The 27,018-nt window shown below is 43.0% G+C and overlaps 1 protein-coding gene across 1 annotated transcript in view; it reads left to right on the forward strand.

The window, feature by feature from the left end:
* The first annotated feature begins 627 nt into the window (after positions 1-627).
* The window catches only part of LOC126181074 (trafficking kinesin-binding protein milt), a 243,176-nt gene continuing 216,785 nt past the window's right edge, over positions 628-27,018 (forward strand). The window contains exon 1 of the mRNA XM_049924745.1: positions 628-757. The gene's annotated coding sequence lies outside the window, so the exon portion shown is untranslated. The remainder of the gene's footprint in view (positions 758-27,018) is intronic.

Genomic DNA, 27,018 nt, shown 5'->3' on the forward strand with positions numbered 1-27,018 from the left:
AATGGACATGAGGTATAAGAGTTGAATGCACCAAAGCATTTAAATGTCTCCAGAGATAAAGTACATTGGATTCAAATCTGGCGATCGGACAGACCATGCACTGGATCCCTTTCGTCCAATCAGTCTATGCGGAAACTGGTTATCGAGGTTCCGGCGAGATTGAAGTGATGTTGAGAGCTATCGTGCGTAAACCACATCCCTTGGATGATGTATAGAGGTACATTTTCAAGTAAATGAAGCACCTCATTTCTGAGACTTCCGTAGGTACGTTTGAGTAATAATACGACGAGGAAATAGGCAGCAATAAGATGACCATGACTGATTCCTCCCCACATGTCGATGCTGAACGTTCAAAAGACAATCAGACAAACTAAAAACACATGTAAAGACCATCTCTAATCAAGAATCGAAGTAAAAATGCACATCTGAAATGCGTTTCATAACCAGGGGTCACTACATGTAATACCTTCCGTGACTCGTTAACAAAGGTTTTTTTGATCAATTTTCATTCTGACTTGTTGTAATGTTTTGGTGTCAGGAAGAAATCTCAAGATTTATGGACACCAGTTTATAAACACCTTGTTGGTGATGCAGACCAACGCAAGGTGCGACGTGCCGCTGTTGCAGATCCAGCCACCGCCTCCGCAGCAGCAGCGTCCAGCGGCGCGGGACGGGGAGGGAGGCGCCAAGCTGGCCGCGGCCCTGGAGTCGGCGGGGCGCGCGCGGCGCTCCTACACCGACAGCGCCACGCTCACAGGTACTGTGTCCTCAGCGTACTTTATAGCAACTACTTCAGTTCCTAGTCAGCAGCGCTCTGGGTAGGTCTCGTGAAGTCCTCTTCTCTTCAGTATCAAAAGAACTCCATATCTTTGTTAATTCTTTGTGATCAGTGCGTCCTTTGAGTCCAACAATATGTTCACAGCAAAAGCAACTGAAACAGAAGAAAACATGCAGAATGTAGGGCATTCACTGTTCGTTAACGAGACACAGAAGCCAATAGACTCTGCCGCCCAGATTGTTTCTGTGTTCCTTGATTTCCAGAAGACCTTCAATACCAATCCTGTTCTGACGCCTACTGAACCAAAATACGAGCGTACGGATTATCAAACCACATGGGAGATTGGATTGAAGATTCGTAACCGAGAGAAATATCCAGGCGTAAAAATAACTTAGGACGCACTCCGAGGGACTACTATAGGACCACCCGTTACAAACTTGTAGGACTTGCAGGACATGTAGAGGGGAGTGAGTACGTAATATTTCGAATAGGAATCCATGTAAGTCTTGCAGGCGTTTGAAAATATGTTTACTAGGTAGGTAGGCTGGGAGGGAGTGGTTGCGTCGGATCGACTGATGTAAAAATGGTTCAGATGGCTCTAAGTACTATGGGACTTAACATCTGAGGTCATCAGTCCCCTAGACTTAGAACTACTTAAACCTAACCAACCCAAGGACATCACACACATCCATGCCCGAGGCAGGATTCGAACCTGCGACCGTAGCAGCAGCGCGGTTCCGGACTGAAGCGCCTAGAACCGCTCGGCCACATCGGCCGGCGGCTAATGAAATTTGACGTCTATCCTTCATGGTTCGAGCGCCATTCACCTATCTGTGACTGTTACAGCAACATGGTTGAGTACACGTTTGCAGAATACAGCGACATGACCCTTCCGAATCTCGAAGGTCGCGGTAATGGAGGAACTTCTCATCGCCTCTATCAAGATCGATCTCCACAACGTCCGATTCCATCGCATACCCTTTTCACCACAGTTACGCAACGGTTTCTGGAAGAGTACCTTCACCGTCAGCAGGCGTGACTGGTGCTCCAAGGAGACGCCACACACACGAATCGGAAGAGGCTGTACTGCATCAACGAGTACACGAGCAGTTTCTGTGGCTATTAAGTGGAACTGCAAAACAACTGATGTAGTGAGTTACGCCTACTCTGTTACCTGTAAAAGTGGTCGCGTTACCAACAAGTTTTCAAGTGGTTGTAGCATAGAAACGGTTTGTTTCCGGACATGGGTTTCAGTTCAGAATATTATCTACTCAATCCCCTTTACAAATTCTTGAAGATTTTAACGGGAATATCCGAACTCTTTTATGCAGGATGATCCGTTTGAGATGACAGAAAAGTAAAGCATTATATACAAGAAACTGCAAATATATTGCTTATGAACGGTGTTTGTTTGTGGAGAAGAGTCTGGAGTTTGTGTCTGATAAGCATTCGTTTGTGGCACAACTTGACTAGAAGAAGGGATCGGTTGGTAGGACATGTTCTGAGGCATCGAGGGATCACAAATTTAGCATTGGAGGGCAGCGTGGAGGGTAAAAATCGTAGAGGGAGACCAAGAGATCAATACACTAAGCAGATTCAGAAGGATGTAGGTTGCAGTAGGTACTGGGAGATGAAGAAGCTTGCGCAGGATAGAGTAGCATGGAGAGCTGCATCAAACCAGTCTCAGGACTGAAGACCACAACAACAACAACAACAACAACAACAACAAGCATTCAGCATGTTCGCCATTGCGAGTGCGGCGCATACCATAAATAGCGTCCATGTGTATCACGTGGCGCACTGCATTTCTGGAGTAATTTGCTAAAAAGCCGGTATAATCTGCCTTTGTAGGTCGGCCAGTTTCGGCCGTTGTGCATATACTGTTCATTTGACGAAGCCCCCCCCCCCCCCCCCCGCCCTCTCTCTCGCACATAAAACAAGGAAAAAATATAGGCGTTAGGTCGGGGCTAGAAGACTGACTGCACGCCATAGGATAGGTCCACCGTGGCCGCAACAGCGATCGTTGACGCCATTGTTCCCCCGCTATGAGAGCCCAGTGCAGTGGAGCGACGTCCTGTTGATACAAAATAGTGTCCAGTATCCTATTTTCGTGTAATTTTAGAGACCACATACAAATCCATCATTTCAAGGTAATTGGCGCCACGAAAATTCTCCTCCGGAAAAAAATACTTGACAAATTGAACGCGTTGTTACGGCCTAACTTCCATTTTCACTCATCAGTCGATACACATTGAGCGCGCAAACTTGGTGCTACCTCGTACACATCTGACATCTGACATCTGGATTTTGCGCTAAGAACTACGCGCTGTTGGCTTGCATCCCGGGACCTGGTCATTCATTGGTACCTCGTTACCAATCACATGACATGGTCACGCACGTTACAGAAAATAGCTCTGGCTTGTATACAGTGGTGGCCAAAATAAAGCAACAAACTGTTATTTCCCCGTCCTGTGTACGATTCACGATATAGTCATACAAACTGTCAATAGGTGTCTACACGATCGTGTTCTGCACGGAATATGGCATTCGGATCAACGGGCAACCACACCAACCGTGACGCCAGGGCATCTATCAAACGGGGCAGTATTTGTCAAGTAGTCCTACATCTACAATGGGTACACAGTCACATATGGTGCAGAATGACACAGAGAAGACGGCTGCCAGACACTCTGCAGTGAAGAGGACACTCACAAACTGATGTGGCCCGATGGCTTAAAGTGACTCGTTCTGTTGTGCCTCGGCCGGCCGGGGTGGCCAAGCGGTTAAAGGCGCTACAGTCTGAACCGCGCGACCGCTACGGTCGCAGGTTCGAATCCTGCCTTGGGCATGGATGTGTGTGATGTCCTTAGGTTAGTTAGGTTTAAGTAGTTCTAAGTTCTAGGGGACTGATGACCTTAGAAGTTAAGTCCCATAGTGCCCAGAGCCATTTTGTTGTTTCTCGGATGTGGCGACAGTTCATAGAGACCGAAACTTTATCCCAAAGACCAGAGCAGGGCCGACCACGTGTGACATCACAGACAGGACCGTTATTTGGCTGTAAGGGCACGACGGTACCGCCTTAGTACTGCGTGCTAACTGGGAACTAACCTCGCTGTTTCCGCAGGAAGCGTTGTATCGAGACAGACAGTGTGCAGAAGGCTTCGGCATAGTGGTCCTCATTGCCGGAGACCTGCTCTATGTGTACCTCTGATGCGTCTTCAGAGAAGGGAACGTCGAAAGTGGAGTTGTCAACATGCCACCTGGGTGATAGAATAGAGGGCCTATGTTTCTTTCACATATGAGTCCCTATTTTTGGAGAGTGATTCTCGACGGCTTCGCATCTGGAGGGAACGTGGAACACGATTTCGGGACCCAGATGCTGTGGAAAGAGACCGATATCGATGAGGATCCCTAATGGTGTGGACAGGGATTATATTGACCACTCGAACAGCTGTTGATGAAATTGTACGGGTGAATCGACAAGGTTTAACTGCCGTCAGGAATCGTGACGAGTTCTTGAGACCTCATGTGCGGTTGTTGCGAGGTGATGGGGCCCAGACTTCTTCTTGATGGACAATAATGCTGGACCTCATAGAGCACGAGTGGCTCATGTTTTCTTGGAAACGGAAGATATTGCACACATGACATGGTCTGCTCGCTCTTCCGATTTGAATCCCATAAAGCATGTCTGGGATGCACTACGAGACGGGTTGCATCACGTAAGCATTCACCAATCACTCCTCAACACTTGCGAGCAGCTCTATCGGAAGAATGGGCGTTATTGCCTCAACATGAGGTTGATAACATCATTCACAGCATGCCCCGTAGTTGTCAGACCTGCATTGCTGCCAGAGGTGCACACAACCCATACTGAGCACATTAACCGGTTGTCGGAATCTGTGTGCAAATCTGTTAAGTTGGAAAAACAAAGAAAATTTTTGTCTACCGTTATTTCCTATGCAGTTGTTTACTTCCCATTTCTTTACATTGTTTCTACTTTGCTAGCACTTGACTATACTGTTTTGTGGCAAAATGAACGCAACCTTGCAAAATTTCCATTTGTTGCTTTAATTTTGGACACCAGTGTACATTAACTTAATAAATATGGCCTTATATTTTTCTAACATCTTCAACGGATCTTCTAGTAATTAAATGATGACGTGAATGACGTCTGAAGTTCGACGAGGATTTTCTCGGATAATGCTTTTGTATGCAGAAAAGTGGCACTGCAGAAAATGGTAGCGAAATCCACGAAGACTGCAGAGGATCGACAGTTGGTACAGGGGATTGCCAGTCAGTTCTCAACATACACGAATCTAACAGATTGCGAATACATAGGCGGAAACATCCATTATTGTATGATTACAGAACAATCACAGGAAACAGTCTTCTCCATTAAGTATATGGGAGTATTCATACGGAAAGATTAAAAGTGGAACAACCATAGAAAACTTATCACAGGTGCAATACAGATTTTTCAAGCATTCTCGAGAAGTGTAATCCATCCACAAAGGAGGTAGCCTCATTTGGCCAATATTGCTCGTTAATACTGGCTCCGTACCAGAAAGGATTCAATAAGAAATAAAGAATATCCAAACAAGAGCAGCGTGTTTCGTCACGAGCTCGTTTAGTAAGGGCGAAAGCCTTACAGAGATGCTCATCGAACTCCAGTTACTGTGGTGTCGTGAAAAAACCGTGAAAATAAAATTAGAGAGATTCGAGCTCACGCGGATGCTTGCATACGATTGTATCCGCAGACCATTCGACCGGAACGGGAATTGGGGAACTGACAGTGACTCAAGAGAACTCTCCGCTACACAGCATAAGATGACTCGTGGAGTATAGATTTGGATTTAAGGTTCTTTAATACGGGCTACAATGCTTCCTCATGCAGAGAGCGGAACAGTTTGGTGATTTCACCCAAGATACGCAGAAATTCGACTTCTCACGCCTTACTCCGTCAGATGGAGATCGTCAGACGGGAGGCACTATGTCGCTAACCATGCGCTCAGGGTTTCCTGATTTTGTCCAAACGAAGATTTATGCCCTACAATTACTGGTTCACTATTCTGACACCCTTAAGTGAAATAACGGGCCGGCCGCGGTGGTCTAGCGGTTTTAGGCGCGCAGTCCGGAACCGCGCGGCTGCTACGGTCGCAGGTTCGAATCCTGCCTCGGGCATGGATGTGTGTGATGTCCTTAGGTTAGTTAGGTTTAAGTAGTTCTAAGTTCTAGGGGACTGATGATCACAGATGTTAAGTCCCATAGTGCTCAGAACCATTTGAACCATTTTTTGAAACAACGGCACGGATAACGCTGTACAAAAAATTTGAGGCAAATCACTGCTTTTTACCTTATTGGTAGGTTTGCCCGCTTTTCACTCTCTTAAATAGATCTTCCACAGCCGAGCGAATGACGGAACGGAGCGTGGTTGTTAAAGTAAGTACAGTTTTCTTTTTCGTGTTGGTCAGTATGCATTTGTTGTGTGGCTATAAACTGAGGAGTATCTGTTATTATTTGGTAGCATTTCCATTGGAATCTCTCTTCTTGTTTTTATCTTCGTCCCCAAGTATGTGATTTGCTATGCTTCCAATAGTGCCTGTGCCAACTTAACGTTGCATTCCTATTTGTTCGAGAAATACAGTATGTTCCATAGTCTCACAACTTCGCTGGCACCATTACTGATATAAAAGTTGTCTTCCGGCTGTTATCCGTCATGGGGTTCCAAATTAATTGCATAGCCATTCTTAGCATCAACAAGAAAAATTTTTTTATTCCATATTTTACAGGTGTACTCGATATATACTGCCTACAGTAGCAATTCCCCTGAAAGACAAAAGCTGCTCTCTCTCATCTAGAGAGAAAAGATAACTAAACCTGCTAACCATACGTTTATACAGGGCTATTACAAATGATTGAAGCGATTTCACAGCTCTACAATAACTTTATTATTTGAGATATTTTCACAATGCTTTGCACACACATACAAAAACTCAGTTTTTTTAGGCATTCACAAATGTTTGATATGTGATTCGGCAGACATCAAGCCGATAATCAAGTTCCTCCCACACTCGGCGCAGCATATCCCCATCAATGAGTTCGAAAGCATCGTTGATGCGAGCTCGCAGTTCTGGCACGTTTCTTGGTAGAGGTGGTTTAAACACTGAATCTTTCACATAACCCCACAGAAAGAAATCGCATGGGGTTAAGTTGGGAGAGCGTGGAGGCCATGACATGATCTCCACCACGACCGATCCATCGCTTTTCCAATCTCCTGTTTAAGAAATGCCGAACATCATGATGGAAGTGCGGTGGAGCACCATCCTGTTCGGAGATGAAGTCGGCGCTGTCGGTCTCCAGTTGTGGCATGAGCCAATTTTCCAGCATGTCCAGATACACGTGTCCTGTAACGTTTTTTTCGCAGAAGAAAAAGGGGCCATAAACTTTTACACCGTGAGATTGCACAAAACACGTTAACTTTTGGTGAATTGCGAATTTGCTGCACGAATGCGTGAGGATTCTCTACCGCCCAGATTCGCACGTTGTGTCTGTTCACTTCACCATTAAGAAAAAATGTTGCTTCATCACTGAAAACAAGTTTCGCACTGAACGCGTCCTCTTCCGTGAGCTGTTGCAACCGCGCCGAAAATTCAAAGCGTTTGACTTTGTCATCGGGTGTCAGGGCTTGTAGCAATTGTAAATGGTAAGGCTTCTGCTTCAGCCTTTTCCGTAAGATTTTCCAAACCGTCGGCTGTGGTACGTTTAGCTCCCTGCTTGCTTTATTCGTCGACTTCCGCGGGCTACGCGTGAAACTTTCCCGCACGCGTTCAACCGCTTCTTCGCTCACTGCATGCCGACCCGTTGATTTCCCCTTACAGACGCATCCAGAAGCTTTAAACTGCGCATACCATCGCCGAATGGAGTTAGCAGTTGGTGGATCTTTGTTGAACTTCGTCCTGAAGTGTCGTTGCACTGTCATGACTGACTGATGTGAGTGCATTTCAAGCACGACATACGCTTTCTCGGCTCCTGTCGCTAAATCGCTTCAGGCAAATGCCGGGATGGTTCCTTTGAAAGGGCACGGCCGATTTCCTTCCCCATCCTTCCCTCACCCGAGCTTGCGCTCCGTCTCTAATGACCTCGTTGTCGACGGGACGTTAAACACTAATCTCCTTCTCCTCCTCTCTGTCGCTATTTTGTCTCACTGCGCTCTCGAGCGCTCTGGCGGCAGAAACCTGAAGTGCGGCTTCAGCCGAAAAAAACTTTGAGTTTTTCTACGTATCTGTAGTGTGTCGTGACCATATGTCAATGAATGGAGCTACAGTGAATTTATGAAATCGCTTCAATCATTTGTAATAGCCCTGTATAACTCTCACGTTGGAATTACTTTATCTTCCACCCACTGAAAATTATTCGTAATTACATTATCAAAACGCAATCATAGATACAGGAATTAAAATCTTATTCACAGGTAGAAAACAACACTCCACTCCATTGCCTTTAGAGTTATCCGACAACAGTTTCACATGCTTTTCTGAACAACGCATCGACCAATGACAAAAAGGATATTGATGTAGAATCTTATTTCTGTGCCAACTCTTATCATTCATCTACCTCTCTGGTAAATCTTTAACAAACTTTTTCAGTCTATACGTTAGTACAGTATACAAAGTTTATTATATCATCGCCAAGATACAAATTCAATAGTTTTGTTGGAGTTTTTATCGAACTAGCCAGGAAAATAAATAATTCTGTCACTTGGTGGAGTATGCACAATTTTTGAGGAATTTTTTTCCCGTTCTTGTTTCACGATTCTTTTCATAACAAAATTTGGATTGGATACATACTCAGTTCAGACGAAATGGATCTATTTTCGTTATTTACCTTTTGTACCGATTCGGTGTTGTGGTCACTAGCAGTCACGTGATTTCACGTTAAGCTGGAGGTCCGCTTTCCCCGGTTGAATAACCGGTGCGGGTTAGAGATGCGCAAGACGCCGAAGTTGCTTCGAAGAAATTGCTTTAAGCACTATGGGACTTTACATTTGAGGTCATGAGCCCCCTAGACTTAAAACTGCTTAAACCTAACTAATCTAAGGACATCACACACATCCATGCCCGAGGCAGGATCCAAACCTGCGACCGTAGCAGCAGCACGGTTCTGGACCGAAGCGCCTAGAACAGCTCGGCCACAACGGCCGGCGAAGTGGCTTCAAATTGTGAGATTTGCGCTAGGCCATCGAGTCACACGAAATCTTTATTATTATTATTATTATTATTATTATTATTATTATTATTCATGGTCAATTTCGCGATCATCTTCGTTAGGAAACACCTCCGACTCTACCTGCTCAAGCCATTGTACAACAATATGCATATCTTCTGCCGTCTCCGTCTTTGGGCATTGTGACAGTTTACTTGTTACGTATATAGGCGTGCTGTTTGTTAACTATCACATAAACACTCTACTACGAAGAGAATTTATTTCTTCAATCTGTAGACGTGAAACGGAAGTGTACTACTGTCGCAATAACAAACATCAACAATAAACGATCAGCTACTGAAAGGCACGACTCCTAAAATCAGTAGTTTTGCAGACTTACAACAAATATCACTGGGGGGAGGGGGAGGACGCACAGGCGTCACCATCGCACTTAATTTGGGGCTATTGACAGTGAACAAAGATTCGCTTTCCCCAATGAGCGATTTCAATTCTTGAGGCAAATAAAGGTTCGTCTTCTATGCATTCTTACTAATTATATTATGAGATATGGTTCGTACTCTATGGTCCAGAATGCATCCGTTGGCACCATAAGTAATATGAAACTTCCGTCTTGCTTATAAAGGTGTCCTCTCCCTTAGTTGGCGGCATGGCACCACCATTCAGCATGCACGTATTCCTGCATCCTGTTGACATTTTTGCGCCGTTGAACTAATTTTATTAAACTGTGGAGATAAAGACTGCCTTGGTTTGAGACTATAGCCCAGTAGAGATATCTCTGAATAAGGGATTCCGTTGTAAAGGTGGAGTAATTTTTATTTTCAAGTATGTTGTATGTATTACTCCCTTCGTGAAAAATTGAAGTTCTTGCCTTCTCCCATTTGTGCGTTATCCGCCATCTTGAAAAGAAAGAAAAAACCGCTAAGAAAGTATCCTTGGTTTCAGTTTTCCCTCAGTAACTTCCTTCCAGTGCATTTTAGGCAAAAATATGCTAATATGGGATTTGAAGACGCTGTGAAAATCTGCAAAAACATCAAGGAATCACAAAAAATTAGACATACCGGTGGTTTCGCATTAATAACTTACTGTGCAGCTTTGTGCACAATGCATAATAACCATTGTTGTAGGGGATTTAATTTCCTTCAGGATTCGTCCAAAATGTTTGTAATCACTCCCTATACACGCCGAAAATTATTGTATTACCAATTTTAGTCAAAGTCGACTCGACACTGAAAATACCGTCCTCAGCCAAAAACAGTAACCCTGTATGTAGTATCATATTTAAACAATTACATATCCAATATATATGTGCAATGAGACTTCAGCAATTTATGGCGAATAAGTATTTTTTGAAAAAGAAAACTATACATTTTCAACACTATCAACATATGCTTATATTTCAACAAAATACTGGAGTTAATAAACTAACTCAGTGGTTTTCCAGCCACAGTCATTTTGAAGGTGAAGATATCTACTAGCATCTGTCCTGGGAACTTGGTATCTTGAGCAAAGAATAGAATTTTGAACAGCAGTTTCGACAACATGCATCTCCGACATAAAGACTAAGCGGTGTCGTTGGAAGTAGTTGCTAAACATGTAGACACGAAGAAAGAAAAAGTAATTCTGGATCCTCACATGCTTTTCCTCAGGATGACTGTCTCTAAGCAGTCTGAGAATGACCTGAAAAAATACTTCGAATACCAGCTTCCTCCCTCTCCATTGTCATTTTTTCTGAGGAAAACATTCGCATTTTACTCTCTCTCAGTGACACGGAAATAGGAAAGAGTAGAGTTGATGTACTAGGTGGTAGCCACCTTCTACACAGAGTTCATTGGAATCGGAACGAATGTTTTTCTCCAATTTTTAAAAGATTTGTGACATACGTACACTCTTTGACATAAAACTCGACCGGCGGCCGGCCGCTTCAGAGGCTAAGTCCGCGCCGATCGCGACATGGGACAAATAAACTGGCCAACTCGCTAATTCTCTAAGTCCGGTTATCTGCACAATCTGGCAACACTGTAGACTGCCGCACTTCCTGGAGGAAAGCTTGTCCCATGATAGAGAAACCATAGGCTGATTACGCCTGTGGTCTAGCGGTAGCGTGCGTTGTTTCTGTTCATAATGTCGGTGGATCGAGAGCAGCTGCCATAAAATATTTTTATAGCCTCTTCTGTCTGAATGCTGAAGACGTGAATGTAATGGTAGCGCAGATTCAATCTACACTCCTGGAAATTGAAATAAGAACACCGTGAATTCATTGTCCCAGGAAGGGGAAACTTTATTGACACATTCCTGGGGTCAGATACATCACATGATCACACTGACAGAACCACAGGCACATAGACACAGGCAACAGAGCATGCACAATGTCGGCACTAGTACAGTGTATATCCACCTTTCGCAGCAATGCAGGCTGCTATTCTCCCATGGAGACGATCGTAGAGATGCTGGATGTAGTCCTGTGGAACGGCTTGCCATGCCATTTCCACCTGGCGCCTCAGTTGGACCAGCGTTCGTGCTGGACGTGCAGACCGCGTGAGACGACGCTTCATCCAGTCCCAAACATGCTCAATGGGGGACAGATCCGGAAATCTTGCTGGTCAGGGTAGTTGACTTACACCTTCTAGAGCACGTTGGGTGGCACGGGATACATGCGGACGTGCATTGTCCTGTTGGAACAGCAAGTTCCCTTGCCGGTCTAGGAATGGTAGAACGATGGGTTCGATGACGGTTTGGATGTACCGTGCATTATTCAGTGTCCCCTCGACGATCACCAGTGGTGTACGGCCAGTGTAGGAGATCGCTCCCCACACCATGATGCCGGGTGTTGGCCCTGTGTGCCTCGGTCGTATGCAGTCCTGATTGTGGCGCTCACCTGCACGGCGCCAAACACGCATACGACCATCATTGGCACCAAGGCAGAAGCGACTCTCATCGCTGAAGACGACACGTCTCCATTCGTCCCTCCATTCACGCCTGTCGCGACACCACTGGAGGCGGGCTGCACGATGTTGGGGCGTGAGCGGAAGACGGCCTAACGGTGTGCGGGACCGTAGCCCAGCTTCATGGTGACGGTTGCGAATGGTCCTCGCCGATACCCCAGGAGCAACAGTGTCCCTAATTTGCTGGGAAGTGGCGGTGCGGTCCCCTACGGCACTGCGTAGGATCCTACGGTCTTGGCGTGCATCCGTGCGTCGCTGCGGTCCGGTCCCAGGTCGACGGGCACGTGCACCTTCCGCCGACCACTGGCGACAACATCGATGTACTGTGGAGACCTCACGCCCCACGTGTTGAGCAATTCGGCGGTACGTCCACCCGGCCTCCCGCATGCCCACTATACGCTCTCGCTCAAAGTCCGTCAACTGCACATACGGTTCACGTCCACGCTGTCGCGGCATGCTACCAGTGTTAAAGACTGCGATGGAGCTCCGTATGCCACGGCAAACTGGCTGACACTGACGGCGGCGGTGCACAAATGCTGCGCAGCTAGCGCCATTCGACGGCCAACACCGCGGTTCCTGGTGTGTCCGCTGTGCCGTGCGTGTGATCATTGCTTGTACAGCCCTCTCGCAGTGTCCGGAGCAAGTATGGTGGGTCTGACACACCGGTGTCAATGTGTTGTTTTTTCAATTTCCAGGAGTGTATTTCGCTTTCTGACACACCGATATCAAAATTTTATCCAGTAACCATTTTGCGCCAGATTTCCTGGAGACTGTCCTCCTCTGGACGCCGTATGCGGCAGAGCTCCAGAATCCATTTGCTGGCTACCGCCAGCGGCCGTGGCGACAGCATTGGGGCTGCACTCCCCCGTTCTTTATCGAAAGCGCCTGCTACCGCTCATCGCTTTTGATGATTTAAAACGCTTTATTATTAAATGTTGCTCCACAGTAAGTTTCTAAGATTTCCATTCACGCTCAAAAGCAACGGAGACAGACGCCGTGATTAGTAGGCGGGTACTATATTACATTAATCGTAAAGAGCTGAGTATGGCCCGAAATTAATTTTATAGACTGCAGACTATAGTCACTACGATGTTACCTGAGCCTCAAAACGCAATCTTAAACACACCAACAGGTGTTACTTATGTGAAGAACGCCGTTCTTGGAGTCCAGAAATTAAATTACTTCATAAGTGTCTCATCTTACAGTGGATTATATCGTATGAGTCTTCGATGTGGAAAACGAATGTCAAGTGAATTCAGCGAGGTAATACCGGCCTACACCCGAAAGTAAATGCACTATCACAGTGTTGACAAATACTTGCTACGACGCTGCCAATTCTCGGCTCTCTTACGAGGCAGCTCTTCAGAGAAATGCTTGTCGTGATTGTCCGATACGGTTCTTCAGAGTGGAGACGCGCGCGCACGTTTGGTTTTTATGCGGCGTTCTTCCCTGATGGTTTCTGACGTCACCTTGTGGGCTATGTATACATTTGAGACATTCAATTATCATTAATCCAGAATGATACAAGTTTCAGCTTCCGGCGTGAAAGAGGGCTGTTGACGCCCACATTATATCATTTTAACGTAGGGAAAGTAAAACGGATGATTCAATGTTTCTCATTCAACATAAAGTATGTGAGATAATTTTTCGTAACGTTCATAACCATCTAAAAATACAAACGAAGTAAAAATACATCGGAAGCTTATTTGAATTGAATATAATGTAAGGTATCAAGCGCTTTGCACCTCGATGTCGAATTTGTCCACGTGCAATCTTTTGCAGCATACATATAGAAGGTCATGATTACCACGAGAATGAAGAAATATGTTCGTAAGGATGGAAGCAAGAAGAGACGCAGTCAACAAATATTCGATTCTTCATGGCATTCTTTTCATTTGAGATGTAAGAAGAGGTAAAGCGGGATATTACTTTCGTTGACACGAAAGATATGCCGCGCATATTGATAACGAGGAAGTCTGCGTCTTCATACGGTTCCTCCTTGAAATCTGTATGCTCTATTGTATACTAAGTAGCCTGATCAATGTTTCAGTAATGTTACCTTCTTGTTTGACCCCGTAACGGTGAACTGATTCCAAATGTATGTCTCTGCATGAAAGAAGTTGTTCGAACCCTTCCTGTGTTGTTTTTTTGTGTTACATTGCTTGCAATTCCTGAAGCTAAAAATGGTTCAAATGGCTCTGAGCACTATGGGACTTAACAGCTATGGTCATCCGTCCCCTAGAACTTAGAACTACTTAAACCTAACTAACCTAAGGACATCACGCAACACCCAGTCATCGCGAGGCAGAGAAAATCCCTGACCAATTCCTGAAGCTCCCTTCTTTCATAGCTACTCTTTATGTGCATCGATACTAAATAGGGATGTGAAAACGCTTGAAAGTGAGAGAATGACAATAACAATCGTAACAAGAACAAGCAAATAATGAAGGAAGTTTATTGCAATGCAGAATGAGAATGGCTGTGAATATAAAAGTCTATAAAAATAGGTTGATCTTTGAGTTGGCACAATGCTAATATATTCTTAGCATTTTGTTACTGAATTTAGTTCTGGATGTTTGCAGAGAAAAAGGAAAAGTCGGTACTTCTCGCTAGTGTAATATAATGTGAACCAGAAACTACCCTTTCATTAGTACACGACTCAAGCAGGTCTCCAAGTAGCTACCAAGGCACTGCTGCATTCTGTTCCCTGACATTGCTCTGATGACGGTTAACGCAGATAGTTCCGATTATGAAATACAAAACGTATTGCAGGTTAGGTCCTAGGATCGCAATATTAAATTTGCGATGTAGATGGCACATGAACATGATACGACTATCCAGATTACTCGTCAATATAAGAAGACAAATTTGGGGAATTGAGCCTGGTCCTTCGGCACCAGTCCTGAAGGAGAGTGAATGATCACAGGCGTGCCAAACCCTTTCAAAACGTCTACCAAGTACCAAAAACAGTAGCAATATGAGTAAGGCATTGTACAGATCAGAAAGGCCTCACAGCTATCCACAACCTGTTTCTGTCAGCGCTAGTGAAGCTGCGCTGCCAGACGCCAACTCGATAGCACATTACACCGCTGAAATCTACCAATGAATTGTGTATTTATAGTCATCAGCTTCAGTGAAATTTGTTATACATGACTAGGATATAGCTGCCATAGTTAATACATCAATAATAACCTCGTTTATTGCTTCAGTGACTGTCACCGTCTTGTTTGACACTGAGGTGATGTAAACCACACAAATTCGGGTCCCTGACAGATAATTCTAGTCTCTTCAGGGACTTAGTCTTGTTTTGTTGTTGTTGTAAATTGGCATTCGCGAAGAATACTACTGTCGCAAATCCTGAGAGATTTTCGAAACACATATGATACGGAGGGTTAAGAATAGTCTCTCAGTTTTGACCTTTAGAATAGTAGTTGTCGCGCGGTGTGGCCGCGCGGTCTGGTGCGGCGTGTCACAGATTTCACGGCCGCTTCTGCCAGAGGTTCGAGTCCTCCCCCGGGCATGGATGTGTGTGTTGTCCTTCGAATAAATTAGTTTAAGGTAGTGTAAGTAGTTTCTGCGTCTTGGGACTGATGACCCTAGTAGTTTGGTCCCTTAGGCATTAGAACTTAAAAAAGAGCACTAACAGAAGGAATTGATAAGATCAAGCTTCTGCAGAAAAACTGGAACTAATGAAAAAAACGGCTACAGTTATATATATTGAGCACTTTACTGCAGGAGTGCCTTGTTCGCACAGTAGTAAATACTGCCCTTACCATAATCGTAGCTGACGTATATAGCTCCCCCTAGCTCCCAACGTGAAACATGAAGAGAACGACCACCTTTTGCATGAAGCAACCATTTTGAACTGAAATGCGTTTCCTAACTCAAAACCACTCCTTCTGTGATAATTATTGACAATATTTGATCGAGATGACAAGAAAATATTAAATGGATGTAGCAGATACAATGTAGTCCCACATCCGCAAATCATTCTCATATCAACACAGTTGCCAAGAAAGGCGTACGATGTTGTGAGTCCTTGACTACGTTAGTGGCAAGAAGATTCCGTTTCCTTAGCAGGAATTCTTCACGAACGGATGTGGATACAATGCAGTCCGAATGACAGATATGTCGGTATGCCTACATGTCTAAAAAGAGCAGAAAACCTAATTGTTAACCCTTTGAGTAATATTCCCACGTCTGTGACTCGTATTATGGTTAAAGCCCATGTATTACCACTGTTCGTGCTTACCTACATCATCAAATAACAGCAGAAACGGAGAGAAATACTTTCGGAGCATACGCCTTGATATTTGAATTCATTTTTGGATGTAGCAGGTTTTCTTTTTCAATAAAGCTATTGTTTCTATTTCCAGACAACATTTCATATCCTTCTTACTTCTGCTGCAGCAGTTATTTTGCTGCCCACATTGGAAACCACGCCTAAGACTACCATCGTCTCATTTCCTGACCTAATACCCTCTGCATAGCCTTACTTAATTTTACTACTGTTCATTACCCTTTTATTAAAGTCCATACACCAAGGAAAGAGAAATAACATCTATATGTAATGTTTACCGTGATGAAATCAGAAAATTATGCTTATAAAAGGGCTCAGAACCTCTGAACGAGCCTTTCAATTTGCAACACACACAAGACCGAATGAAAGAAAATAATATTAAGAGGAGCAAGTTGACCGTTGCGAGCGTGGGGAGCGTTTGATGTAGTGCCTTGAAGTTGGACCAGTTTCTGTCGAATTTAGTTCCTGATAGACCAAAATATGATCTTGATACAAAAGCATCAATGTACTCGTATGGGAACTGCTTCCAACGTGTAATTGAAAGAATACCTGGTCACGTTAGGTAGTGTTTCGCTTGCGACCATCATTAATTTTAATTTCAGCCCATTTCTTGATGACCCACTGAAATGTTTTCGAACTTTTCTCATTGTTTCCGGCGTCAGAGATTTCTTAAAGCGTTATATCGAGTGTTAGTCACACCGTAAGTTAGACACTCATAAAGCTCTGACTTGCTTTAGAGCATCAAATCATTTGAGCAGCGATTCGAAAATACAGAAGACCACTTCTGAAGAAGGGCCTGCTGTCAGCAGGCCCTGGAATACAACACTGTGGGCAGTAACAATACCCATGTTTTACGTCACAAGATGCAGAAGTGATTTATATACTTTTCGAAAAACTCATTTCATAAATGCTTTCGAGTGTGGTAGTGTATGGGAACGGTGTTTTTGTGATGATAAAAAGTCGGGTAACGCAGATTTCACTAGTTCCGTTGGATTTGAGAATGGGAATCAGTTTTTGGGTACTCGAGTGATGTGATCATGGTCAAGACCGAGTGCTGTTTCTACATCACAGTGGCTGCCGCAGCGTTCCTGTTTCGTCAACACGAACATCACGTGTCTGGGCACACTGCTCGTCACGTCACACGCTCTGCGAGTGGCAATATCAAGAGGGCGCAGTGTTTTTTCAACATGTTATTCTAGTAATAAGTCAAATGGATTACATGAATGGGACAGAAACCTTAATTTACCTTTCATTGCTTATTTGTGGTCTGACCTAAATGAACAACAGCATCGTTTAATATCTTCCCTAATGATTATCGTTTCTCTCTTAACAGTGATTCTTGACAAAACATTTTAACGAAGTTTATATTTTTGTGTGTCAGATAACTGAAAAAAGATATTTTATTTTGTCAGTCTCTGTTTCTCGACTGAGCTGTAAATGGTTCTCTTTATAAAACGCGTGGTAACGTCACTAGGGCGACAGTCGCAATGCAGTCGCAGTGGAATCGAGAGAGTAGGGTGCGGGTGGTTGCAGTGATTGAGCATGGCAGCTACTCGGCATCAGAAGCTGGAGGAAAGTGTGGAGTACCGGCAAGAACAGCTAGACGCTGGTGGAAAGAATACCAGGAAAGGGGCTATATAGGGCGGAAAAGAGGAAGTGGCCGGCCCCGTGTGTCTACTGCAGCAGATGATCAACGTGTTTCGGAGAATATACGTGCTAATCCATTCCTCAGTTGCCGTGGCCTGAAAGAGATATCTCAGTTTCCCGGCAGCGGAAAGACTGTTGCGAGGAGACTGAAGGACGCCGGATTATATTGTCGGAGAGCTGCTATGAAGCAGCCATTGACCGACTATCAGAGGATTGACCGCATGGCTTTTGCAGCAGAATATATCGACTTTGACTGGACTAGAGTAATCTTTTCGGATGAAGAAATATTTTCTTCCTGTAGCGACGCCCCTGTTCAGGAGACACACTAAATTTTCTCCATAAATTTATTAGTTTATGCTGTTAGTGACTTTACATTTGTAGTAGGCACAAAATAATAAATATAAACAGTTCCCTATATCATGATTTTAGTAGTTCATCCCTCATCTGATAAGTAAATATGACCCCCGAATGTGTGAATATTTGCATGTTTTTTGAGTTCGGTATATCGAGATAGTTCATAGGAGAAGTACTGGTGCTAAACTGTTCGCATTGACCTTGTGCCCATAATCATGTTTTACAAATGGAGATGTCTTAATTATTGACGACGCCTTTGGCACAATTGTTTTATTAATCTCCATTGTATGATGTAATTTCAGATTTTTTACTTCTGATGAAGGTATATTTACATACACCGAAACCTTGGTCAAGAATTTTAATAAATTTTTATCCTGCAACTGTTTTGGCTGTCGTCCTTTCTCGTGAAGAATTTCAACAGTTGCTGTTTCAGCCATGTTTAAAATCTTAAAATACAAGAGAAGTGTTTTAAGTAGAACAACAGATGTGTTTCACAGTGGTAAAGGTGAAGAAATGCTCATTGCTCTTAAGATATTCATTTCAGACTCATTGCTCTTGTTTACTGGATATGTTTGTCTTGTTTCTGTCCATCCTATCAGCTCTCGAAATATGGACTACTTGTTTTTAATACCCTATATTCGAAGCAGATATGTAGATAAAGGGCGTCCTCGCTTACTCATTTCCAGACGTTATATTTCTATTTTATTCCATTTGTATTTATTATTGGGCTGTAATGTATTCAAAAATTGGAACTAATCAACTCAATCCAGGCCAGTTTTTATAATAGTAAAATTACACCTTCCATTTCGAACCATTCCTAAATAAATGAAGGAATTATTTCTTTATCGGTTCATTTCTTCTCTTTTAACTAGCAGAACACACAATCCTGTAATTGATTTGGTTGTTCTTACTTTGTTCCCGAATAGGCCTGCCCCAATAAACCGATCTATATTTCCTTTTATTAAAACTGTACGATATTCGTACGTTTCTTGGAGGCATGCTGTAGTTTTCACTATTGACTGCCTTGGCTGATTTTTCTTTTAAAGTTAAGCATAAGATAAACTATACGAGGGCTATCCACAAAGTACATTACGTTTTGGAATTAAAAATAAATAAAGTATTGGAATATTTTTTATTATATACAGATGAAAGCCACACTTAAATACTACTTTTCTACATAGTTGCCATTTAAATTAAGGCACTTATAGTAGCGATGGACGAGCTTCGAAATTCCTTCAACCACGTGCGACTGTCTTTTGGAACAGAAGAGGTGTGATTTTTGTGGATTTCCTGGAAAGAGGCACTACAATAAACTCTCTAAGGTATTGCCAAACTCTTCACAACCCCAGAAGAGCAATACAAAACAAGCGCAGGGGAAAGTTGGGCTCAAAGATCTTGCTGATTCACAACAACGCCCGGGCCCACACGGCAAATGCCACTCGTGAAGTTCTCGAATCTTTTAAGTGGGACTTGTTTCCTCATCCGCCGTACAGTCCCGACCTGGCACCGAGCGACTTCCACTTATTCCCAGCAATGAAGAAGTGGTTGGCTTGAAGCGTTTTGATGACGGCGCACAGCTTCAAGAAGAGGTAACCACGTGGTTGAAGGCACAGGCGGCCGAATTTTACGACGAAGGAATTTCCAAGCTCGTCCATCGCTACGATGAGTGCCTTAATTTAAATGGCAACTATGTAGAAAAGTAGTATTTAAGTGTGGCTTTCATCTGTATATAATAAAAAAATTTCCAATACTTTATTTATTTTTAATTCCAAAACGTAATGTACTTCGTGGATAGCCCTCGTACTTTTCAGTACTTCACTAACATTACAATCATGATCTATAAAATATCCCCCAAGGTATACACTCTTTTTCTCCAGGTCACTTCTCGTAACTTAGAATATAATTGTACAGTAATGCCCACATGTAAAATTAAAATGTGTTCAGCGTTTTCGTAAATGTATTTCCTCACTTCCTGGCATGGGTGAACGATAACACAACTGTCAAACAGGACAGACGAGGACTGTATCACCTAATCCCATGTCGTTCGCGCTCGTTTCTGCCAGCCACTTTGGCATGGGAAGTGCGTAGTGACGGGGCTAGGAATCAGTGTGTGAACGTACTGGTGACGTAGTTTGAGGTTCCTGGTGTCTCAACCTAAAGCCGTTCACCCTAGTGTGCTTTCTGTCAGGAAATGTCGTCCTCAAAAAGTTGACAGGATGGTTTTCTCATGCTTTGAAATTGTCAGATAGCCGCATCAGCAGGTTTCCAGGATAGTACACAGTTGTTCATGGGTTCGAGATTTGTTTCTCGTATATCGTTTCCTTTATCCCTCCTTTACATTCAGTTTTGATATCAGCTGCCAACTTCCCGAATTGCCTTGATTAAAAATTATATGACAAAGAAACAAATTGTTTTCATGTTTAATATCCCGTAGGTGCATGCAAATATATGAATTGGGTTACGATTGACAGATTTTATGATCTTAGTCAAAACAGCAACGTTGCATGAACGAATTCTTCTTGACAATGAGCATTACGTAAAGATACGTACACGTAGTGGTATCTAGTTCTTACTAATATGAAGGGAAGACTAATTTTATTAACATTCCTGAAATGAGCTATTTATCTCAACTGCAGGCGTTTACTCCGAGCGCGGGGCCGCGTTGACACGAGGTGTGAACAGGCGACGTCAGCGGCCACGGTCGCATTCGGTAAATGCAACACATTGAGTGAACGAGCACGTGTAAAGTCCGTAGAGAATATCTCGCTATAAAACAGATTTGTTTCTTCTATATATCTTTGTCAGTGGAAAGATAGAAAAAAGAATTCCATAGTGAAGGCTAGCAATCGTTTTGAATAAGCGAAGCAGATTAGCTTTACAACCATGCAACAGAGTCTTAACAGTTCAACAGGCAGCCGCACTGTATTGAACAACTTACACCCCACCTCATCATTACCAAAGCATAGGAGGCGGTATATTCCGAAAGAAGGCCCACCTGCGTGTTATAACTGGCGCCTTAAACTATGTTACCATTCACTCTCAGCACCCTCCCCTTGCCAATGTAGGTTTTTGTCAACAGCTGTCAGCAAAGCATTTTGGAATGTGGAATCCTTCGAATAATTTGCAACCTGTAGCTTAGACTACACAGCCTTTGCAGTTGTCGAATTTTTTCACAGTATGTAAATTAAGTATTCATAGTATTAGAAGTATTGAAATTTCTAAGTTAATGGATGATCATTTCTTTACAGAACCATAGACCGATTCATAATAGCAGAGCCGTCCAGAACTGGTTCCAAGGTCAGCAGAGTATAAAACTTCTTCCTTTCGTGCCAAAATCACCAGACCTCAACCCCATTGAAAATATGTGAGGGGATGTTACGAGGTCGTTACCACCTGCGTCAAGGAATTCAGGAACTCTGTGGGAAAATATAGAGAATACATGGTGGGAGATAAACGATCATCACAATCTCTCGAGGAATTTAGCCTTATCACTTCCCAGACGCCTTCGAGCAGTTATAGAAAGCGAGGGAGGATGGGTAGGGTACTGAAAGAAAAATAAAGGTCAAACCAGTTGCGAGGTCTTAAAAGTGTTCCGGAAACCTACTAAAGCTAAATGGTCCTTGTGTATTCGGATTAAATGTATCACTGCGTGATTCTTACACGTAGCAGCTACTAATTAAATTCTTTACTCAAAGAAATAAGTAAACAAATGTATGCGATACGGATAAAAGTTTGATTTTGTAGTATTAACCCCAAATTTGGTACATTGTTAATTACTCTACTGTGTTTAAAGAAAACGCGTAAGTAACCGGAATCGTAACTGGACCTGCATAATAACTCCTTCTCCGTTCTGTAAGCTATTTCTTCTCATTCTGCCTTATTTTCATCTCTCAAAACATAGTAATTGCCTAACAGCTGATCTTGTAACAGCACATATAAAGATATTTTTACTTCCTATGGTCTCTTACGAAGATAATCTTTTTCTCACCCACGAGAAGGAATGAAGGATAGCCCACACTGCTTGATTCATAACGTCACAGCAACACACTATCACTCTTATTACCATTGACCAAAGCAATTATCGTATCTCCACGCGGACTAGAATTAGAAATATTCTGTAACTTCTTCAATCACTTTCTGATCCCAGAAACACCTCTCACTTATTGACGTGCCTCGATGTTAACTAAGCCTCGCGTGGTTGTAAAGTTAGCACGGTTGCGATTCTGAAATTTACGTTCCTAATTATATCTCGACACCTTTAAATAATATACCATCCAAAACCTCCCCTCCAAAAGATACATAAATACACACACAGAACTTTTCAGAATACTTACAGTTCGTGTATAGCGTGCATAGCATGGCTACACGAATTACTATTATGCTGTTTTCCCTCTATTTAAGTCAGGAAAGCTATCTCACTGATTCCCACGTATCTTTCAAGTCCCGTTGTTCTAAAAATCAGCTTCACACGTAAATTTCTACTGACTCATTTCACAAAAGGTGACTTCTTATTCTTTCATATTAAGTTAGCAACCTTGCCTTTATCCATGAATTTCAGAAACTCGTCAAATTGCAAACTGAAACACATGCAAGCTACAAATGGCTTCTTTGAAAACCAATTCTTTCAGATCAAAAGTAAGAGCATTACTTTCTACCATGAATTTCTGTTAGCAGCTCGATTAGTCAAAGCCACGAGATAATATTTTCCCGCGCTTCCAGATCAGATTTTTAAACAAACTGACCAAAATCATGAGTTTAAATTGACCATTACTAAAAAGAATTATGGTAAATCAACACATTCCTACTTATAAACTAATGGTTCCTAGCACTCAGTCATCCACACTTCATCATTTTCGTCATCAGCCCCACGCGGTCAAGGCCAAGTCTTTAGGCTATAATAGTTCATCACATGCATCCTGTTTGTGTCGTACCTGCTGTACAATTGAATTCTAACACTTTACTGTTCATCGAATACTCAAACGAAATATCAAATTCCGTTAACTTTCAAGTTACTCTTCACGGTCGCGACATAGTATTCTCACATTCGCCTGTCTTTTACCTGCCTATAAACAATTTGGTTCCCTCCAAAATATTATATTAAATTAATCTACCCTGAACGAGAAGGTTTCTACGTAAGGGGAACATTAAAGCCTTAAATAACTCATTTCCGTTCCCTTTGCGGAGAGCATTTTGCTCCGCCACCTTCTCAGTCCATCCGGCTGCTTCAGTCGTCCCCAGGCAAGTCACGCTACCGCTCTCTCCCTGCCTACGGCGAGGGTGGTGTGCATCCTGGCAATTCAAGGCTCCAGAATTTCAAGCATTTGAAACTCCTGGCTGTCTTCTCCCCAGCATTCAATGAAATCTGCCCGCGCTTTTCTACTCAATGAGCTTAACGTAAGAATACAGACAAACCTAGGCCCCCGTCTCTCCAATGTCAGAGACAGACCTTTACCTCAGAAAACTCTCATGTCGCTACATATCGATACGTCATTGCCTTCCCATGTGCCTTCCCATGAGTCTAGTAATTTCGTTTCAATATTCACTCCCATTCTATCCACATTGCATACTATTTACCTTGTTCTCAACCCAATCGTCCACTATTTAGGATAGGATAAGTGGGAAAAGTGGGTTTTCATACATTATACCAAAATAATAAGCTCATCCAGTTGCTCTGATCAATTTCCTTAACACAGCAGGTTGGTTCAATAAAAACTAACAACTCAGATCGAGCGTCTGATATCAGGTACCTGATACCTGACGTAGCAAGGTATTCTAGCAATTATGTGTGGTTCAAATGGCTCTAAGCACTATGGGACTTAACTTCTAAGGTCATCAGTCCCCTAGAACTTAGAACTGCTAAAACCTAACTAATCTAAGGACATCACACATCCATGCCCGAGGCAGGATTCGAACCTGCGAGCGTAGCGGTCGCGCTGTTCCAGACTGTAGCGCCTAGAACCGCTCGGCCACCCCGGCCGGCAATTACGTGTGGCTTTAAAGTCAGTACAGCCATTAGACTATTTTTTTCTATTTGCAGTGTTACATTTAAACGAGCATGATTTCGGCTTAAATGCCATTATCAAGTGTTTTAATGTTATACAGTGCCTAGGATGGGTTACTGTCGTATTTAAAATACACTATTAGACACATTGTGTAAGGGTCAGTATTTCTGGTAAAATCCTAATGCTATGTTTTATCACTGGTACACCATCTTGACCATCCTTGAGTCATGCAGAAGCTACCCCTTGTCTCATCGTTCACGTTGCGAGTTATCAGTTATCTACTGCAGCCGCTATTATGGCAATGATGGTGTTCATGCAGGAATTCCTTGGCAGCGTAGTTGTAAAGTAGTGACTATAAAATGGTAGTCGCCTCCGAAAGCAGTTCTAGGTTAGCTGCAAAAGATGTATCAGTTCCTTTCAGTACGTTTTGAATCACGTGCTACCTGTCACATGTAAGTGTGTCCTAGCAAGCTCGCAGGGGTTGCCATGACTGTAGACTTCACTAATCTTAAGTCACATCACAATTAATGACAAAATTACTGAACAGATTCGAAGCATCTTTAAGAGTCAGGGATTTGTACTTTTTTTAATCAACTCTGTCTGAAATAAGAGGGAAAAAACTACAGGGCCAGTGACCAAGCTTGTTAGAATGCATTATCTGTGGTACATCTGGAGGTGAAAACGTACAAAAATGCACAACTGCACTTTTGCGAACTTCTGTTTTATTTTCGCATCAATACTGTTGTGAACCCACCATCTGTTATCGATGCATTACATTATCATCCATTATATATAATCATTTTGATAGTTCACTAGATATTATAGATGAGTAGGACACAAGACAGGACATAGATAATAACCGTTTGACGTCAACAGTGTGTAACATTTTCCTTTTTTTTGAATAGGATAATGTTCCTCTCCAATAATTTTTAGATTAGTTACAATAAGCTTACGCTGCTAGAGAATTCCCTTGTATTTTTCAATACGTGGTCTGTTGTCGGCAACTTAGTGCAACTCCACCGAGGGCTGTCTGGAGTGGGGTGGAGATAGCAATGTGACAGGTGCGAGCTGTCGAAGACGATCTTCATATTGTTAGTCCGATTGGGACTTCGTATGTTCTTGACGATGTTTAGCACCTGTGCGGTCAGTCACCCAATTTCAGAATTCATGTTGAGTAATCCTGCTAAATTCCCACAATATTGTCTTTTTATATTGATGAGTAATATTGATAGTCGTCACATTCATGTGATGTTTACAACGCAAATTTAATATTACTATACTAGGAACTAACCTGCAATACGTTTTGTATTTCATAATCGGAACCATCTGCATTAACCGTCATCAGAGCAATGTCAGGGAACAGAATGCAGCAGTGCCTTGGTAGCTACTTGGAGACCTGCTTGAGTCGTGTACTAATGAAAGGGTAGTTGCTGGTTCACATTATATTACACTAGCGAGAAGTACCGACTTTTCCTTTTCTCTGCAAACATCCAGAACTAAATTCAGTAACTAAATGCTAAGAATATATTTGCATTGTGTCAACTCAAAGATCAATAGATATAGATTTTTATATTTAAAGCCATTCTCGTTCTGCATTGGAATAAACATCACTCATTATTTGCTTGTTCTTGTTACGATTGTTATTGTCATTCTCTCACTCGCAAGAGTTTTCACATTCCTATTTGGTATCGATGCACATGAAGAGTGGCTATGAGAGAAGGGAATACTGAATGTTACGTCGTGCAGAATACACTCATTTACTTCGGCTCCTCGTGATCAACGGTACAGGAGAAGTGAGATACATAAAGCTGATAGTGTGAAGACAGACATGCTGGCACAACTCTGCAACTACACAGTGTTACCAGATAAAATGGTGCTGCAGAATCGAAAGTGTAGTACGGACTTTGCCACAGTAGCAGAGAGCTAATTTCGGACCATGACCGTGGATTACACTTCGGTCAGCTGCTGGTTACAGTGTTGCCACTGTAAATGGAAGGCTTTGTTTCATAGTCTTGTGCCGATGCTGTCGGAATAAATTGTGCGGTTTAGTTTTGAGACCTAACCCACGGGGGGGAGGGGGGGGGGGGAGGCACAGTGGTCTGCTTCAGGAATTCCAAGTAATAAAACACAAGAAACAACGCAGGAAGGGTTCGAACAACTTCATTCATGCAGAGACATGCATTTGGAATCTGTTCATCGTTACAGGGTCAAACAAGAGGGTAACATTACTGAAACATTGATCAGGCTACTTACAAGGGAACCTCCCCATCGCACCCCCCTCAGATTTAGTTATCAGTTGGCACAGTGGATAGGCCTTGAAAAACTGAACGCAGATCAGTCGAGAAAACAGGAAGAAGTTGTGTGGAACTGTGAAAAAATAAGCAAAATAGACAAACGGTGTAGTCCATGCGCAAGATAGGCAACATCAAGGTTAGAGTGAGCTCAGGAGCGCAGTGGTCTCGTGGTTAGGGTGAGCAGCTGCGGAACGAGATGTCCTTAGTTCAAGTCTTATCTAGAGTGAAAAGTTTATTTTCGCAAAGTTATGATCTATCCGTTCGTTCATTGACGTCTCTGTTCACTGTAATAAGTTTAGTGTCTGTGTTTTGCGACCGCACCGCAAAACTGTGCGATTAGTAGACGAAAGGACGTGCCTCTCCAATGGGAAACGAAAACATTTGATCGCAAGTTCATAGGTCAACCGATTCCTCCACAGGAAAACACATCTGATATATTCTATACGACACTGGTGACGGCATGTGCGTCACACGACAG

This window comes from Schistocerca cancellata, chromosome 1 (assembly GCF_023864275.1).
Source record: "Schistocerca cancellata isolate TAMUIC-IGC-003103 chromosome 1, iqSchCanc2.1, whole genome shotgun sequence".
In the NCBI taxonomy this organism is placed as follows: Eukaryota; Metazoa; Arthropoda; class Insecta; order Orthoptera; family Acrididae; genus Schistocerca; species Schistocerca cancellata.